Here is a 20,360-nt window from a genome sequence, read left to right as displayed (position 1 = left end):
GTAGTAGTATTCAGGTTACACCTGGAGTAGTGGTAGTCAGGGTACACCTTCAGTAGTAGTAGTCAGGGTACACCTGGAGAAGTAGTAGTCAGGGTACACCCTCAGTAGCAGTAGTCAGGGTACACCTGGAGTAGTAGTAGTAGTCAGGGTACACCTGGAGTAGTAGTAGTAGTCAGGGTACACCTGGAGTAGTAGTAGGGTACACCTGGAGTAGTAGTATTCAGGGTACACCTGGAGTAGTGGTAGTCACGGTACACCTGGAGTAATGGTATTCAGGGTACACCTGAAGTAGTGGTATTCAGGGTACACCTGAAGTAGTGGTATTCAGGGTACACCTGGAGTAGTGGTAGTCAGGGTACACCTGCAGTAGTGGTAGTCAGGGTACACCTGGAGTAGCGGTAGTCAGGGTACACCTGGAGTAGTAGTAGTCAGGGTACACATGGAGTAGTGGTAGTCAGGGTACACCTGGAGTAGTAGTAGTCAGGGTACACCTGGAGTAGTAGTAGTCAGGGTACACCTAGAGTAGTAGAAGTCAGGGTACACCTTGAGTAGTAGTAGTAGTCAGGGTACACCTGGAGGAGTACTAGTATTCAGGGTACACCTGGAGTAGTAGTATTTAGGGTACACCTGGAGTAGAAGTAGTCAGGGTACACCTGGAGTAGTAGTAGTCAGAGTACACCTGGAGTAGTAGTAGTCAGGGTACACCTGGAGTAGTAGTAGTAGTCAGGGTACACCTGGAGTAGCAGTAGTAGTCAGGGTACACCTGGAGGAGTAGTAGTATTCAGGGTACACCTGGAGGAGTAGTAGTATTCAGGTTACACCTGGAGTAGTAGTATTCAGGGTACACATGGAGTAGTGGCAATCAGGGTCCACCTCGAGTAGTGGCAGTCAGGGTCCACCTGGAGTAGTAGTAGTCAGGATCCACCTGGAGTAGTAGAAGTCAGGGTCCACCTGGAGAAGTAGTAGTAGTCAGGGTCCAACTGGAGTAGTAGTAGTCAGAATACACCTGGAGTAGTAGTAGAGGTGGGTACACCTGGAGTAGTAGTAGTAGTCAGGGGACACCTGGAATAGTAGTAGTCAGGGTACACCTGGAGTAGTGGTAGTCAGGGTACACGTAGAGTAGTAGCAGTCAGGGTACACCTGGAGTAGTGGTAGTATTCAGGTTACACCTGGAGTAGTGGTAGTATTCAGGGTACACCTGGAGTAGTAGTAGTCAGGGTACACCTGGAGTAGTAGTAGTCAGGGTACACCTGGAGTAGTAGTAGTCAGGGTACACCTGGCATAGTGATAGTCAGGGTACACCTAGAGTAGTAGTAGTCAGAGTACACCTGGAGGAGAAGTAATAGTATTCAGGGTACACCTAGAGTAGTGGTAGTATTAAGGTTACACCTTGAGTATTGGTAGTCAGGGTACACCTTGAGTAGTAGCAGTCAGGATACACTTGCAGTAGTAGTAGTCAGGGTACACCTAGAGTAGTAGCAATCAGGGTACACCTAGAGTAGTAGTAGGGCACACCTGGAGTAGTAGTATTGAGGGTACACCTGGAGTAGTGGTAGTCAGGGTATATCTGAAGTAGTAGCAGTCAGGGTACACCTAGAGTAGTAGTAGTCAGGGTACACCTGGAGTAGTAGTATTTAGGGTACACCTGTAGTAGTAGTAGCAGTAGTAATCAGGGTACACCTGGAGTAGTTGTATTTAGGGTACACTTGGAGTAGTAGTAGTCAGGGTACACCTGGAGTAGTAGTATTTAGGGTACACCTGGAGTAGCAGTATTTAGGGTACACCTGTAGTAGTAGTAGTCAGGGTACACCTGGAGTAGTGGTAGTCAGGGTACACCTGGAGTAGTATTCAGGGTAAACCTGGAGTAGTAGTATTCAGGGTACACCTGGAGTAGTGGCAGTCAGGGTCCACCTGGAGTAGTGGCAGTCAGGGTACACCTGGAGTAGTAGTAGTCAGGGTCCACCTGGAGTAGTAGCAGTCAGGGTCCACCTGGAGTAGTAGTAGTCTGGGTACACCTGGAGTAGTAATAGTCAGGGTACACCTTGAGTAGAAGTAGTCAGGGTACAACTGGAGTAGTAGTAGTCAGGGTACACCTAGAGTAGTAGTAGTCAGGGTACACCTGGAGTAGTAGTAGTAGTCAGGGTACACCTGGAGTAGTAGTAGTAGTATTCAGGGTACACCTAGAGCAGTATTAGTCAGGGTACTCCTAGAGTAGTAGTAGTCAGAGTACACCTAGAGTAGTAGTAGTAGTAGTCAGGGTACACCTGGAGTAGTAGTAGGGTACACCTGGAGTAGTAGTATTCAGGGTACACCTGGAGTATTGGTAGTCAGGGTACACCTGAAGTAGTAGCAGTCAGGGTACACCTGGAGTAGTAGTAGTAGTCAGGGTACACCTGGAGTAGTAGTAGTCAGGATACACCTTTAGTAGTAGTAGTCAGGGTCCACCTGGAGTAGTAGTAGTCAGGGTCCACCTGGAGTAGTAGTAGTCAGGGTACACCTGGAGTAGTAGTAGTAGTCAGGGTACACCTGAAGTAGTAGTAGTCAGGGTACACCTGGAGTAGTGGTAGTCAGGGTACACCTGGAGTAGTAGTAGTCAGGGTACACCTGGAGTAGTGGTAGTATTCAGGGTACACCTGGAGTAGAAGTAGTCAGGGAACACCTGGAGTATTGGTAGTCAGGGTACACCTGGAGTAGTAGTAGTCAGGGTACACCTGGAATAGTGGTAGTCAGGGTACACCTAGAGTTGTAGTAGTCAGAGTACACGTGGAGGAGTACTAGAATTCAGGGTACACCTGGAGTAGTGGTAGTCAGGGTACACATTGAGTAGTGGTAGTCAGGGTACACCTTGAGTAGTAGTAGTCAGGATACACCTGGAGTAGTAGTAGTCAGGGTACACCTAGAGTAGTAGTAGTCAGGGTATACCTGTAGTAGTAGTAGTAGTCAGGGTACATCTGGAGTAGTAGTAGTATTCAGGGTACACCTAGTGTAGTAGTAGTCAGGGTACACCTAGAGTAGTAGTAGTCAGAGTACACCTGGAGTAGTAGTATTCAGGTTACACCTGGTGTAGTGGTAGTCAGGGTACACCTTGAGTAGAAGTAGTCACAGTACACCTGGAGTCGTAGTAGTATTTAGGTTACACCTGGTGTAGTGGTAGTCAGGGTACATCTTGAGTAGCAGCAGTCAGGGTACACCTGGAGTAGTAGTAGTCAGGGTACACCTTGAATAGAAGTAGTCAGGGTACACCTGGAGTAGTAGTAGTCAGGGTACACTTAGAGTAGTAGTAGTCAGGGTACACCTGGAGTAGTCGTAGTAGTCAGGGTACACCTGAAGTAGTAGTAGTATTCAGGGTACACCTAGAGTAGTAGAAGTCAGGGTACACCTAGAGTAGTAGTAGTATTCAGGTTACACCTGGAGTAGTGGTAGTCAGGGTACATCTTGAGTAGTAGCAGTCAGGGTACACCTGGAGTAGTAGTAGTCAGGGTACACCTAGAGTATTAGTAGTAATCAGGGTACACCTGGAGTAGTAGTAGGGTACACCTGGAGTAGTAGTATTCAGGGTACACCTGGAGTAGTGGTATTCAGGGTACACCTGAAGTAGTAGCAGTCAGGGTACACCTAGAGTAGTAGTAGTCAGGGTACACCTGGAGTAGTAGTATTTAGGGTACACCTGTAGTAGTTGCAGTAGTAATCAGGGTACACCTGGAGTAGTTGTATTCAGGGTACACCTGGAGTAGTTGAATTCAGGGTACACCTGGAGTAGTAGTATGTAGGGTACACCTGGAGTAGTAGTAGTCAGGGTACACCTGGAGTAGTGGTAGTCAGGGTACACCTGGAGTAGTAGTATTCAGGGTACACCTGGAGTAGTAGTAGTCAGGGTACACTTGGAGTAGTGGCAGTCAGGGTCCACCTGGAGTAGTAGTAGTCAGGGTCCTCCTGGAGTAGTGGTATTCAGGGTACACCTGAAGTAGTGGTATTCTAGGAACACCTGGAGTAGTAGCATTTAGGATACACCTGTAGTAGTAGTCAGAGTACACCTGGAGTAATGGTAGTCAGGGTACACCTGGAGTAATAGTATTCAGGGTACACCTGAAGTAGAAGTATTTAGGGTACACCTGGAGTAGCAGTAGTCAGGGTACACCTGGAGTAGTAATCAGGGTACACCTGGAGTAGCGGTAGTCAGGGTACACCTGGAGTAGCGGTAGTCAGGGTACACTTGGAGTAGCGGCAGTCAGGGTAGACCTGGAGTAGCGGTAGTCTGGGTACACCAGTCGTAGTAGTAGTCAGGTACACCTGGAGTAGTAGTAGTCAGGGTACACCTGGAGTAGCAGTAGTCAGGGTACACCTGGAGTAGTAGTAGTCTGGGTACACCTGGAGTAGTAGTAGTAGTCAGGGTACACCTGGAGTAGTAGTAGTCAGGGTACACCTTGAGTATTGGTAGTCAGGGTACACCTGGAATAGTGATAGTCAGGGTACACCTAGAGTAGTAGTAGTCAGAGTACACCTGGAGGAGAAGTAATAGTATTCAGGGTACACCTGGAGTAGTGGTAGTATTAAGGTTACACCTTGAGTATTGGTAGTCAGGGTACACCTTGAGTAGTAGCAGTCAGGGTACACCTGCAGTAGTAGTAGTCAGGGTACACCTAGAGTAGTAGTAATCAGGGTACACCTGGAGTAGTAGTAGGGTACACCTGGAGTAGTAGTATTCAGGGTACACCTGGAGTAGTGGTAGTCAGGGTATACCTGAAGTAGTAGCAGTCAGGGTACACCTAGAGTAGTAGTAGTCAGGGTACACCTGGAGTAGTAGTATTTCGGGTACACCTGTAGTAGTAGTAGCAGTAGTAATCAGGGTACACCTGGAGTAGTTGTATTCAGGGTACACCTGGAGTAGTTGTATTTAGGGTACACTTGGAGCAGTAGTATTTAGGGTACACCTGGAGTAGCAGTATTTAGGGTACACCTGTAGTAGTAGTAGTCAGGGTACACCTGGAGTAGTGGTAGTCAGGGTACACCTGGAGTAGTAGTATTCAGGGTACACCTGGAGTAGTGGCAGTCAGGGTCCACCTGGAGTAGTGGCAGTCAGGGTCCACCTGGAGTAGTAGTAGTCAGGGTCCACCTGGAGTAGTAGTAGTCAGGGTCCAACTGGAGTAGTAGTAGTCTGGGTACACCTGGAGTAGTAGTAGTAGTCAGGGTACACCTGGAGTACTGGTTGTCAGGGTACACCTGGAGTAGTATTCAGGGTACACCTGGAGTAGTAGTATTCAGGGTACACCTGGAGTAGTGGCAGTCAGGGTTCACCTGGAGTAGTGGCAGTCAGGGTCCACCTGGAGTAGTAGTAGTCAGGGTCCACCTGGAGTAGTAGTAGTCTGGGTACACCTGGAGTAGTAGTAGTCAGGGTACACCTTGAGTAGAAGTAGTCAGGGTACACCTGGAGTAGTAGTAGTCAGGGTACACCTTGAGTAGTGGTAGTCAGGGTACACCTTGAGTAGTAGTAGTCAGGGTACACCTGGAGTAGTAGCAGTCAGGGTACACCTTGAGTAGAAGTAGTCAGGGTACACCTGGAGTAGTAGTAGTCAGGGTACACCTAGAGTAGTAGTAGTCAAGGTATACCTGGAGTAGTAGTAGTAGTCAGGGTACACCTGGAGTAGTAGTAGTATTCAGGGTACACCTAGAGTAGTAGTAGTCAGGGTACACCTAGAGTAGTAGTAGTCAGGGTACACCTAGAGAAGTAGTAGTAGTCAGGGTATACCTGGAATAGTAGTAGGGTACACCTGGAGTAGTAGTATTCAGGGTACACCTGGAGTAGTGGTAGTCAGGGTACACCTGAAGTAGTAGCAGTCAGGGTACACCTAGAGTAGTAGTAGTCAGGGTACACCTGGAGTAGTAGTATTTAGGGTACACCTGTAGTAGCAGTAGTAATCAGGGTACACCTGGAGTAGTTGTATTCAGGGTACACCTGGAGTAGTTGTATTCAGGGTACACCTGGAGGAGTAGTAGAATGTAGGGTACACCTGTAGTAGTAATAGTCACAGTCCACCTGGAGTAGTAGTAGTCAGGGTCCACCTGGAGTAGTAGTAGTCAGGGTCCACCTGAAGTAGTAGTAGTCAGGGTACACCTGGAGTAGTAGTAGTCTGGGTACACCTGGAGTAAAGGTTGTAGTCAGGGTACACCTGGAGTAGTATTCAGGGTACACCTGGAGTAGTAGTATTCAGGGTACACCTGGAGTAGTGGCAGTCAGGGTCCACCTGGAGTAGTAGTAGTCAGGGTCCACCTGGAGTAATAGTAGTCAGGGTCCACCTGGAGTAGTAGTCAGGGTACACCTGGAGTAGCAGTAGTCTGGGTACACCTGGAGTAGTAGTAGTAGTCAGGGTACACCTGGAGTAGTAGTAGTCAGGGTACACCTGGAGTAGTAGTAGTCAGGGTCCACCTGGAGTAGTAGTAGTCAGGGTCCACCTAGAGTAGTAGTAGTCAGGGTACACCTGGAGTAGTAGTATTTAGGGTACACCTGTAGTAGCAGTAGTAATCAGGGTACACCTGGAGGAGTAGTTGTATTCAAGGTACACCTGGAGTAGTTGTATTCCGGGTACACCTGGAGTAGTAGTAGTCTGGGTACACCTGGAGTAGTAGTAGTCAGGGTACACCTTGAGTAGAAGTAGTCAGGGTACACCTGGAGTAGTAGTAGTCAGGGTACACCTTGAGTAGTGGTAGTCAGGGTACACCTTGAGTAGTAGTAGTCAGGGTACACCTGGAGTAGTAGCAGTCAGGGTACACCTTGAGTAGAAGTAGTCAGGGTACACCTGGAGTAGTAGTAGTCAGGGTACACCTAGAGTAGTAGTAGTCAAGGTATACCTGGAGTAGTAGTAGTAGTCAGGGTACACCTGGAGTAGTAGTAGTATTCAGGGTACACCTAGAGTAGTAGTAGTCAGGGTACACCTAGAGTAGTAGTAGTCAGGGTACACCTAGAGAAGTAGTCAGGGTATACCTGGAGTAGTAGTAGGGTACACCTGGAGTAGTAGTATTCAGGGTACACCTGGAGTAGTGGTAGTCAGGGTACACCTGAAGTAGTAGCAGTCAGGGTACACCTAGAGTAGTAGTAGTCAGGGTACACCTGGAGTAGTAGTATTTAGGGTACACCTGTAGTAGCAGTAGTAATCAGGGTACACCTGGAGTAGTTGTATTCAGGGTACACCTGGAGTAGTTGTATTCAGGGTACACCTGGAGGAGTAGTAGAATGTAGGGTACACCTGTAGTAGTAATAGTCAGGGTCCACCTGGAGTAGTAGTAGTCAGGGTCCACCTGGAGTAGTAGCAGTCAGGGTCCACCTGAAGTAGTAGTAGTCAGGGTACACCTGGAGTAGTAGTAGTCTGGGTACACCTGGAGTAAAGGTTGTAGTCAGGGTACACCTGGAGTAGTATTCAGGGTACACCTGGAGTAGTAGTATTCAGGGTACACCTGGAGTAGTGGCAGTCAGGGTCCACCTGGAGTAGTAGTAGTCAGGGTCCACCTGGAGTAATAGTAGTCAGGGTCCACCTGGAGTAGTAGTCAGGGTACACCTGGAGTAGCAGTAGTCTGGGTACACCTGGAGTAGTAGTAGTCAGGGTACACCTGGAGTAGTAGTAGTCAGGGTCCACCTGGAGTAGTAGTAGTCAGGGTCCACCTAGAGTAGTAGTAGTCAGGGTACACCTGGAGTAGTAGTATTTAGGGTACACCTGTAGTAGCAGTAGTAATCAGGGTACACCTGGAGGAGTAGTTGTATTCAAGGTACACCTGGAGTAGTTGTATTCCGGGTACACCTGGAGTAGTAGTATGTAGGGTACACCTGTAGTAGTAATAGTCAGGGTCCACCTGTAGTAGTAGTAGTCAGGGTCCACCTGGAGTAGTAGTTGTCAGGGTACATCTGGAGTAGTAGTAGTCTGGGTACACCTGGAGTAGTAGTAGTCTGGGTACACCTGGAGTAGTAGTAGTAGTCAGGGTACACCTGGAGTAGCAGTAGTCAGGGTACACCTGGAGTAGTGGTAGTCAGGGTACACCTGGAGTAGTAGTATTTAGGGTACACCTGTAGTAGTAGCAGTAGTAATCAGGGTACACCTGGAGTAGTAGTATGTAGGGTACACCTGTAGTAGTAGTAGTCAGGGTCCACCTGGAGTAGTAGTAGTCAGGGTCCACCTGGAGTAGTAGTAGTCAGGGTCCACCTGGAGTAGTAGTAGTCAGGGTACACCTGGAGTAGTAGTAGTAGTCAGGGTACACCTGGAGTAGTAGTAGTCAGGGTACACCTGGAGTAGTGGTAGTCAGGGTACACCTGGAGTAGTGGTAGCATTCAGGGTACACCTGGAGTAGTAGTAGTCAGGGTACACCTGGAGTATTGGTAGTCAGGGTACACCTGGAGTAGTAGTAGTCAGGGTACACCTGGAATAGTGGTAGTCAGGGTACACCTAGAGTTGTAGTAGTCAGAGTACACCAGGAGGAGTAGTAGAATTCAGGGTACACCTGGAGTAGTGGTAGTCAGGGTACACCTTGAGTAGTGGTAGTCAGGGTACACCTTGAGTAGTAGTAGTCAGGATACACCTGGAGTAGTAGTAGTCAGGGTACACCTAGAGTAGTAGTAGTCAGGGTATACCTGGAGTAGTAGTAGTAGTCAGGGTACACCTGGAGTAGTAGTAGTATTCAGGGTACACCTAGAGTAGTAGTAGTCAGGGTACACCTAGAGTAGTAGTAGTCAGATTACACCTGGAGTAGTAGTAGTATTCAGGTTACACCTGGTGTAGTGGTAGTCAGGGTACATCTTGAGTAGTGGTAGTCAGGGTACACCTGGAGTAGTAGTAGTCAGGGTACACCTAGAGTAGTCGTAATCAGGGTACACCTGGAGTAGTAGTAGTAGTCAGGGTACACCTGGAGTAGTAGTAGTAGTATTCAGGGTACACATAGAGTAGTATTAGTCAGGGTACACCTAGAGTAGTAGTAGTCAGAGTACACCTAGAGTAGTAGTAGTAGTAGTCAGGGTACACCTGGAGTAGTAGTAGGGTACACCTGGAGTAGTAGTATTCAGGGTACACCTGGAGTAGTGGTAGTCAGGGTACACCTGAAGTAGTAGCAGTCAGGGTACACCTAGAGTAGTAGTAGTCAGGGTACACCTGGAGTAGTAGTATTTAGGGTACACCTGTAGTAGTAGTAATCAGGGTACACCTGGAGTAGTAGTATGTAGGGTACATCTGTAGTAGTAGTAGTCAGGGTCCAAGTGGAGTAGTAGTAGTCAGGGTACACCTGGAGTAGTGGTAGTTAGGGTACACTTGGAGTAGTAGTAGTCAGGGTACACCTGGAGTAGTGGTAGTATTCAGGGTACACCTGGAGTAGTAGTAGTCAGGGTACACCTGGAGTATTGGTAGTCAGGGTACACCTGGAGTAGTAGTAGTCAGGGTACACCTGGAATAGTGGTAGTCAGGGTACACCTATAGTTGTAGTAGTCAGAGTACACCTGGAGGAGTAGTAGAATTCAGGGTACACCTGGAGTAGTGGTAATCAGGGTACACCTTGAGTAGTGGTAGTCAGGGTACACCTTGAGTAGTAGTAGTCAGGATACACCTGGAGTAGTAGTAGTCAGGGTACACCTAGAGTAGTAGTAGTCAGGGTATACCTGGAGTAGTAGTAGTAGTCAGGGTACACATGGAGTAGTAGTAGTATTCAGGGTACACCTAGAGTAGTAGTAGTCAGGGTACACCTAGAGTAGTAGTAGTCAGAGTACACCTGGAGTAGTAGTAGTATTCAGGTTACACCTGGTGTAGTGGTAGTCAGGGTACGTCTTGAGTAGCAGTAGTCAGGGTACACCTGGAGTAGTAGTAGTCAGGGTACACCTAGAGTAGTAGTAGTCAGGGTACACCTGGAGTAGTAGTAGTAGTCAGGGTACACCTGAAGTAGTAGTAGTATTCAGGGTACACCTAGAGTAGTAGAAGTCAGGGTACACCTAGAGTAGTAGTAGTATTCAGGTTACACCTGGAGTAGTGGTAGTCAGGGTACATCTTGAGTAGTAGCAGTCAGGGTACACCTGGAGTAGTATTAGTCAGGGTACACCTAGAGTATTAGTAGTAGTCAGGGTACACCTGGAGTAGTAGTAGGGTACACCTGGAGTAGTAGTATTCAGGGTACACCTGGAGTAGTGGTAGTCAGGGTACACCTGAAGTAGTAGCAGTCAGGGTACAGCTAGAGTAGTAGTAGTCAGGGTACACCTGGAGTAGTAGTATTTAGGGTACACCTGTAGTAGTAGCAGTAGTAATCAGGGTACACCTGGAGTAGTTGTATTCAGGGTACACCTGGAGTAGTTGTGTTCAGGGTACACCTGGAGTAGTGGTAGTCAGGGTACACCTGGAGTAGTAGTAATCAGGGTACACCTGGAGTAGTAGTAGTCAGGGTACACTTGGAGTAGTGGCAGTCAGGGTCCACCTGGAGTAGTAGTAGTCAGGGTCCTCCTGGCATAGTGGTATTCAGGGTACACCTGAAGTAGTGGTATTCAGGGAACACCTGGAGTAGTAGCATTTAGGATACACCTGTAGTAGTAGTCAGAGTACACCTGGAGTATTGGTAGTCAGGGTACACCTGGAGTAGTAGTATTTAGGGTACACCTGGAGTAGAAGTATTTAGGGTACACCTGGAGTAGTAATCAGGGTACACTGGAGTAGCGGTAGTCAGGGTACACTTGGAGTAGCGGCAGTCAGGGTACACCTGGAGTAGCGGTAGTCTGGGTACACCTGTAGTAGTAGTAGTCAGGTACAACCGGAGTAGTAGTAGTCAGGGTACACCTGGAGTAGCAGTAGTCAGGGTACACCTGGAGTAGTAGTCAGGGTACACCTGGAGTAGCAGTAGTCAGGGTACACCTGGAGTAGTGGCAGTCAGGGTACACCTGGAGTAATAGTAGTCAGGGTACACCTGGTGTAGTAATCAGGGTACACCTGGAGTAGTAGTAGTCAGGTACACCTTGAGTAGTAGTAGTCAGGGTACACCTGGAGTAGTAGTAGTCAGGGTACACTGGAGTAGCGGTAGTCAGGGTACACCTGGAGTAGCGGTAGTCAGGGTACACTTGGAGTAGCGGCAGTCAGGGTACACCTGGAGTAGCGGTAGTCTGGGTACACCTGTAGTAGTAGTAGTCAGGTACAACCGGAATAGTAGTAGTCAGGGTACACCTGGAGTAGCAGTAGTCAGGGTCCACCTGGAGTAGTAGTCAGGGTACACCTGGAGTAGCAGTAGTCAGGGTACACCTGGAGTAGTGGTAGTCAGGGTACACCTGGAGTAATAGTAGTCAGGTTACACCTGGTGTAGTAATCAGGGTACACCTGGAGTAGTAGTAGTCAGGTACACCTGGAGTAGTAGTAGTCAGGGTACACCTGGAGTAGTAGTAGTCAGAGTACACCTGGAGTAGTAGTGTTCAGGGTACACCTGGAGTAGTAATAGTCAGGGTACACCTGGAGTAGTAGTAGTCATGGTACACCTGGAATAGTTGTAGTCAGCGTACACCTGGAGTAGTGGTAGTCAGGGTACACCAGACGTAGTGGTAGTCAGGGTACACCTGCTGTAGTAGTAGTCAGGGTACACCTGGAGTAGTAGTGGCAGTCAGGGTACACCTGGAGTAGTAGTAGTCAGGGTACACCTGGAGTAGTAGTAGTCAGGGTACACCTGGACTAATAATAGTCAGGGTACACCTGGAGTAGTGGTAGTCAGGGTACACCTGGAGTAGCAGTAGTAAGGGTACACTTGTAGTAGTGGTAGTCAGGGTACACCTGGAGTAGTAGTGGTAGTCAGGGTACACCTGGAGTAGTAGTGCTAGTCAAGGTACACCTGGAGTAGTAGTAGTCAGGGTACAACTGGAGTAGTAGTATTCAGGGTACACCTGGAGTAGTATTAGTCAGGGTACACCTGGAGTAGTAGTAGTAGTCAGGGTACACCTTGAATAGTAGTAGTCAGGGTACACCTGGAGTAGTAGTAGTAGTATTCAGGGTACACCTGGAGTAGTAGTAATCAGGGTACACATGGAGTAGTGGTAGTCAGGGTACACTTGGAGTAGTGGCAGGCAGGGTCCACCTGGAGTAGTAGTAGTCATGGTCCACCTGGAGTAGTGGTATTCAGGGTACACCTGAAGTAGTGGTATTCAGGGTACACCTGGAGTAGTAGTATTTAGGTTACACCTGTAGTAATAGTCAGGGTACACCTGGAGTTGTGGTAGTCAGGGTACACCTGGAGTAGTAGTATTCAGGGTACACCTGGAGTAGTAGAATTTAGGGTACACCTGTAGTAGTAGTAGTCAGGGTACACCTGGAGTAGTGGTAGTCAGGGTACACCTGGAGTAGTAGTATTCCGAGTACTCCTTGAGTAGTAGTAGTTAGGTTACACCTGGAGTAGTAGTAGTAGTAGTAGTAGTAGTCAGGGTACACCTAGAGTAGCAGTAGTCAGGGTACACCTGGAGTAGTGGTAGTCAGGGTACACCTGGAGTAGTAGTAGTCAGGTACACCTGGAGTAGTAGTAGTAGTCAGGGTACACCTGGAGTAGCAGTAGTCAGGGTACACCTGGATTAGTGGTACTCAGGGTACACCTGGAGTAGTGGTAGTCAGGGTACACCTGGAGTAGTGGTAGTCAGGGTACACCTGGAGTAGTAGTAGTCAGGGTACACCTCAAGTAGTGGTAGTCAGGGTACACCTGGAGTAGTAGTAGTCAGGTACACCTGGAGTAGTAGTAGTCAGGGTACACCTGGAGTAGTAGTAGTCAGAGTACACCTGGAGTAGTAGTGTTCAGGGTACACCTGGAGTAGTAATAGTCAGGGTACACCTGGAGTAGTGGTAGTCATGGTACACCTGGAGAAGTTGTAGTCAGGTACACCTGGAGTAGTAGTAGTCAGGGTACACTTGAAGTAGTAGTAGTCAGAGTACACCTGGAGTAGTAGTGTTCAGGGTACACCTGGAGTAGTAATAGTCAGTGTACACCTGGAGTAGTGGTAGTCAGGGTACATCAGACGTAGTGGTTGTCAGGGTACACCTGCTGTAGTAGTAGTCAGGGTACACCTGGAGTAGCAGTGGTAGTCAGGGTACACCTAGAGTAGTAGTGGCAGTCAGGGTACACCTGGAGTAGTAGTAGTCAGGGTACACCTGGAGTAGTAGTAGTCAGGGTACACCTGGACTAATAATAGTCAGGGTACACCTGGAGTATTGGTAGTCAGGGTACACCTGGAGTAGCAGTAGTAAGGGTACATTTGTAGTAGTGGTAGTCAGGGTACACCTGGAGTAGTAGTAGTCAGGGTACACCTGGAGTAGTATTGGTAGTCAGGGTACACCTGGAGTAGTAGTGCAAGTCAAGGTACACCTGGAGTAGTAGTAGTCAGGGTACACCTGGAGTAGTAGTAGTCAGGGTACACCTGGAGCAGTGGTAGTCAGGGTACACTTGGAGTAGTAGCAATCAGGGTACACCTGCAGTATTGGTAGTCAGGGTACACCTGGAGTAATAGTAATCAGGATACACCTGGAGTAGTGGTAGTCAGGGTACACCTGGAGTAGTTGTAGTCAGGGTACACCTGGAATAGTGGTAGTCAGGGTACACCTGGAGTAGTAGTAGTCAGGGTACACCTGAAGTAGTTGTAGTCAGGGTACACCTGGAGTAGTAGTAATCAGGGTACACCTGGAGTAGTGGTGGTGAGGGTACACCTGAAGTAGTAGTAATCAGGGTACACCTGTAGTAGTAGTAGTCAGGGTACACCTGGAGTAGTAGTAATCAGGGTACACCTGGGGTAGTAGTAGTCAGGGTACACCTGGAGTAGTAGTAGTCAGGGTACACCTGGAGTAATAGTAGTAGTCAGGGTACAACTGGAGTAGTAGTAGTAGTCAGGTTACACTTGGAGTAGTAGGAGTCAGGGTACACCTGGAGAAGTAGTAGTCAGGGTACACCTGGATTAGTAGTAGTAGTCAGGGAACACCTGGAGTAGTAGTAGTCAGGGTACACCTGGAGTAGCATTAGTCAGGGTACACCTGGAGTAGTAGTAGTCAGGGTACACCTGAAGTAGCCTTAGTCAGGGTACACCTGAAGTAGTAGTAGTCAGGGTACACCTGAAGTAGCATTAGTCAGGGTACACCTGGAGTAGTAGTAGTCAGTGTACACCTGGAGTAGTAGTAGTAGTCAGGGAACACCTGGAGTAGTAGTAGTCAGGGTACACCTGGAGTAGCATTAGTCAGGGTACACCTGGAGTAGTAGTAGTCAGGGTACACCTGAAGTAGCCTTAGTCAGGGTACACCTGAAGTAGTAGTAGTCAGGGTACACCTGAAGTAGCATTAGTCAGGGTACACCTGGAGTAGTAGTAGTCAGTGTACACCTGGAGTCATAGTCTCACAAGTTACTGGAGGTTGTCGGCTATTGATATAGATTATAATAGGTATATAAGAACAGAAAACACCTTTTATCTTGTCACAAAACAGGTGAAACAGTAAAACAAACAAATCCTCAGTCCTGAAATATCAGCAGCGCTGACTCAGAGTTTATATTTGTCATCGAGGTCTGCAGGTCTCACTACTGCTCCGTCAGGCAGATCAAACTTGAAATCAGCTTTTCCTGTTAAGATATGACACATTGGATGCAGTAGCCGCACCCGCACTTGTCCTGCTGGAAGGCGCTGCAGCATCTCTGCACAGCTCTGCTGCTCTGACATGTTGGCACATTTATGCGGCGCCTCACAAATCCTGTACACATTAATTCATGGAGAAGCACCCACTATATGCAAATATCTGTGGGAAAAGAAGATATAGAGGATATAAATATTGGAGATGGTGGTTCCCATCGCATTGGGGTCCAGGAGCTTCTAGCCACGTTTTGTACAGATACCCTTTACATTGCTTATCTCTTGGATATTCGGCATAAAACCTTTCCGAAATATCACCTTTATAAGAAGTCCACCCCTTTCTCAATCTTGATGGAGAAGATTACTTTGTCCAGAAGACCACTTTCTCCAGGAATCCACTTTCTCCAGGAATCCACTTTGTATAGAAGACTCCTTTCTCCAGAAGACCACTTTCTCCATATCACCACTTTGTCTAGAAGACCATTTTCTCCAGAAGACTCCTTTCTCCAGAAGACCACTTTCTCCATAAGACTACTTTGTCTAGAACACTCCTTTCTCCAGAAGACAACTTTGTCCAGAAAACCACTTTGTCCAGAAGTGCAGAAGTTCCATCCAAGTCATACTGGCTCCTTGTATGATGCCCTATTAGATGCCCTTGAAAGGCCAACTAAAAATGTCATATTAATGGGGGAAGATTCTCAGTCTTGGGGCCCCATGATGGCCCAATATGATGCATATGTGACACTCGCAGCCCTCCCTGGGAAATGGGGTACTTGGAGCCGGGTCAGATGTTGGGGAGGCAGTCGTGGCCTGGACCCGTTCCGTGCCCAGGGCCGTCACATTAAAAAGGGTGTAATGGGCTATCAGGGTTGAGTGGTTGCTATCGACTACGCCACCTGTGGTATCTGGTGATGGCCACCAGCGCTGCTGCAGTCCTCTGAGGCGGGATGTAGTGGCAGCTGTAGTTGATGCTACTCCCCACAGGCGGAGCAGGGCCTCAGGGCAGACAAGCGGATGGAGGGAGTGATAGTCAGAAATTCTGGTGCTGTGCGGTGCGATGCAGAAATAAAGAGACCGGAGGCCATAGGGGTAGACTTCCAGAGTTTTTTACTCACGATAGAGCATGCAGCTGCAAGGCTTCTCCCTGCTCCTCACGGCGCTCTGCGGCCACCAGGACCGCGGGTCCGACAACCTCCGAGTAGTTCAGGTGCTTTGGTTAGGACCCCGCACCAGAGTGTTCCTAGACTTCAAACTAAGTCCTCTCCTGTCCGAGTGTGTGTAAAAAGGCCAGGTCTCCCTCTGGACTATGCACAGATCACGGGTACGGGTGGCAACTCCGCTCCGTCTGTTACCCGGTGGGATCCACTGAGCCTTCCGGGCTTTCCTGACTAGGACTTGAAGTAGCAAAGTCAGGTGTCGGGGGCCGGAACCCCTCTTGCAGCCGGAATCCCTCTGACTAGGCCAGAATAGCGAGGACAGGTGGTGTACACCGCTCTGTCTGCATCCCCCTGGGATTCTTTTGCGGTGGAGCTAGACTCCTCTGCTCCAGGCCTTCTTGGGTAGGGACCTTGACCGGGTAGAGACAACCGTTAACTCTTGCCCGCTCCTCGACTCAAGGCCAGAGTACGAGGACCGTGTCCCCATCAGCTGCAGGTTCACACAGAAAGCCAAGTTCAGTGATGGAGATCACAATCAAAAGACCATAAGCCCAAGATGGCTGGTTATTAAATATGAAATATTAAGTGTAACCTAAATGTGCGTCCTCCACCCTCACCCACTACTAGGTTCCCCCTATCTTTGGTTCCCCCATCTCCACTTATCCCAGCTGGGGCAGCACACTGGTGCCTATTAGCCCCCCCTGCAGGTGGGAGAAGTGTAGTGTTGGATGTAGAGGTGGGGTCCTGACAGTTGCACCATCCTTACCTCGAAGGAGAGATACCACATCCCATTAAAGAGATGCAGTACCTCTGTGGCGATCGAACCCCCAGGGGCGCCACACATCCTAGCCACACGAGTACAAAGACATAGCAAGCTAAAAATGTGCAACCCTACGACGGACCCCTATAATCTATCACATGCACCCCCTTAGTGCCCCCATTGTATATCAGGGGGGATATGATTCTGCCCAGACGTCTGTGTCACATGTTCTGCTACAATTATTACTGTGCGATGCAAATCCTCTTGCACAGGTGTCTGAAACCACAAAGATTTATTTAGAAACTCACTTTCTCGATACTGTGACATTAACCCACCACTCAAATACCAGCTGCCGTCCATTACAATATATTGGGTGCGCTGAAATTTTCCTTCGATTTTGCTTTTTTTTATCCCCAAACTCATCCAATGGTTTTGCAACTTTGCAGCACGAAAAGGAGTTGACGATCTATTGGATCCATTCACTTGTCTCCACATTCTAAAGCCGAGTTCACACTTACATCTGCACACTCTGCAAACTGAACTCATGTGCCATGTGCAAACAGATCGGTTGCATTACTGATGCAAAAGGAAGCAGAGGGACACCACTGATTATCTGGGGTCTGTATGGTTTCTGTTTGGTGCTAGCTTTTTTTTAGACCAGAAGAAACAGTACTGCATGCTGCAACCTTTTCTTATTGTCTAAAACTGAACATATAACAGAGCCCAGATAGACCCCATAATAATCAACGAGACACCTCTGCTTGCCTTGGCATTAGTAGAGAAACAGATGCATTTTGCACGTGAAATCCATATGTCTGTTCCTCTAAATGGAAAGTGCAAACAGAAATGTGAACTTAGCCCGAGTTATATGTGTTCAGTTCTTTAAATCCTACATGTCAGAGTGAGGAGACTTATAAGCCATGCAAGTTCCTCTGGGAAATTAAATATGCAAATTGTCTCTTCAGAGAGAAAGAGGACTAGAACTCTAGCGCCACTTATTAGAAGCAACTTATAGCCATGGGGCTGAGCTGCAGGTTGGACCCCGACCGATTCCGGATAAGTTGAAGTGAACCATTGATTATCTTGTGATACGGTCAGAAAGGGACCAGTCAGTTCTTGTAGATGATGTATTGGAAGCAGGAAAAATGGGCAAATGTAAGCATGTGAGCAACTCTGACCAGATCAAATTTGTGATGGCTAGATGTCATGGTCAGGACAGCTCTAAGGTCTTGTGAGGTGTTCCTGGTATTTGGCGGGTCTTATTGAGTATTCTTGGTAAAAGACAGGTCTTAAAGGGGGTCTTCAGTATATGGCAAGTCTTGCAGGGTGTTCCTAACATACAGTGGGGCTTGTGGAGTGTTCCCAATATACGTCAGGTCTTGTGGGAAGTTCCCAGTATACAGCAGGTCTTGTGGGGTGTTCCTGGTATACGGCGGGTCTTGTGGGGTGTTCCTGGTGTAAGGCAGGTCTTGTGGGGTGTCCCCGGTATACGGCGGGTCTTGTGGGGTGTCCCCGGTATACGGCAGGTCTTGTGGGATGTTCCCGGTATACGGCGGGTCTTGTGGGGTGTTCCCGGTATATGGCGGGTCTTGTGGGGTGTTCCCGGTATACGACGGGTCTTGTGGGGTGTTCCCGGTATACGGCAGGTCTTGTGGGGTGTTCCCGGTATACGGTAGGTCTTGTGGGGTGTTCCCAGTATACGGCAGGTCTTGTGGGGTGTTACCGGTATACGGAAGGTCTTGTGGGGTGTTCCTGGTATACGGCAGGTCTTGTGGGGTGTTCACGGTATACGGCAGGTCTTGTGGGGTGTTCCCGGTATACGACAGGTCTTGTGGGGTGTTCCCGGTATATGGCGGGTCTTGTGGGGGTGTTCCCGATATACGGCAGGTCTTGTGGGATGTTCCCAGTATACAGCAGAGTTTGTGGGGTGTTCCCAGTTCAAGGTGGGTCTTGTGGGGTGTTCCCAGTATACGGCAGGTCTTGTGGGTTGTTCCCAGAATACGGAAGGTCTTGATGGATGTTCCCAGTATATGGCAGATCTTGTGGGGTGTTCCCGGTATACGGCAGGTCTTGTGGGTTGTTCCCAGTATACGGCAGGTCTTGTGGGGTGTTCCCAGTATACTACAGGTCTCATAGGGCTTATTCTGGGATATGGCAGGTTATGGAAGCGTTCCTAGTATACAGCTAGTCTTGTGGGTTGTTCCCGGTATATGGCAGTTCTTGTAGAGGTGTTCCTGTAGTTTATGGGGGTGTTGCCATATACGACAGGTCTTGTGGGTGTATTCCCGGTATGTGACGGATCTTCTGGGATGTTTCTATTATATATTGGGTCGTGTGGGGTGTTTCCGGTATATGGAGGGTCTTTTAGGGTGTTCCCGGTATACAGCAGATCTTGTGGGATGTTCCCAGTATACAACAGAGCATGTGGGGTGTTCCCAGTACAAGGTGGGTCTTGTGGGGTGTTCTCAGAATACGGCAGGTCTTGTGGGTTGTTCCCAGTATACGGCAGGTCTTGTGGGGTGTTCCCAGTATACTACAGGTCTCATAGGGCTTATTCTGGGATATGGCAGGTTATGGAAGCGTTCCTAGTATACAGCTACTCTTGTGGGTTGTTCCCAGTATATGGCAGTTCTTGTAGGGGTGTTCCTGTAGCTTATGGGGGTGTTGCCATATACGACAGGTCTTGTGGGTGTATTCCCGGTATATGACGGATCTTCTGGGATGTTTCTATTATATATTGGGTCGTGTGGGGTGTTTCCGGTATATGGAGGGTCTTTTAGGGTGTTCCCGGTATACAGCAGATCTTGCGGGGTGTTCCCGGTATACGGCAGGTTATAGGGGTGTTCCCGGTATACAGCAAGTTTTGTGAGGTGTTCCCGGTATATGGCAGTTCATGTGGGATTTTCCCGGTATACTGATGGTCTTGTGGGGTGTTCCACGTATCTGATGGGTCTTCTTTAGTGTTCCCAGTACGCGATGGGTCTGATGGCGTATTGCCAGTATACAGCAGGTCTTTTGTGGTGTTCCTATTATACGGCAGGTCTTGTGGGGTGTTCCCGGTATACGGCAGGTCTTGTAGGGTGTTCCCGGTATACAGCAGATCTTGTGGGGTGTTCCCAGTATACGGCAGATCTTGTAGGATGTTCCCAGTATACAACAGAGCATGTGGGGTGTTCCCAGTACAAGGTGGGTCTTGTGGGGTGTTCTCAGAATACGGCAGGTCTTGTGGGTTGTTCCCAGTATACGGCAGGTCTTGTGGGTTGTTCCCAGTATACGGCAGGTCTTGTGGGGTGTTCCCAGTATACTACAGGTCTCATAGGGCTTATTCTGGGATATGGCAGGTTATGGAAGCGTTCCTAGTATACAGCTAGTCTTGTGGGTTGTTCCCGGTATATGGCAGTTCTTGTAGGGGTGTTCCTGTAGTTTATGGGGGTGTTGCCAGATACGACAGGTCATGTGGGTGTATTCCCGGTATATTCCTGGATCTTTTTGGATGTTTCTATTATATATTGGGTCGTGTGGGGTGTTTCCGGTATATGGAGGGTCTTTTAGGGTGTTCCCGGTATACAGCAGATCTTGTGGGATGTTCCCAGTATAAAACAGAGCATGTGGGGTGTTCCCAGTACAAGGTGGGTCTTGTGGGGTGTTCTCAGAATACGGCAGGTCTTGTGGGTTGTTCCCAGTATACGGCAGGTCTTGTGGGGTGTTCCCAGTATACTACAGGTCTCATAGGGCTTATTCTGGGATATGGCAGGTTATGGAAGCGTTCCTAGTATACAGCTAGTCTTGTGGGTTGTTCCCGGTATATGGCAGTTCTTGTAGAGGTGTTCCTGTAGTTTATGGGGGTGTTGCCATATACGACAGG

Source organism: Phyllobates terribilis, unplaced genomic scaffold (assembly GCF_046119375.1).
Source record: "Phyllobates terribilis strain yellow unplaced genomic scaffold, ASM4611937v1 Scaffold_14__1_contigs__length_39327217, whole genome shotgun sequence".
Lineage (NCBI taxonomy): Eukaryota > Metazoa > Chordata > Amphibia > Anura > Dendrobatidae > Phyllobates > Phyllobates terribilis.
This window is presented reverse-complemented; position numbering follows the sequence as displayed.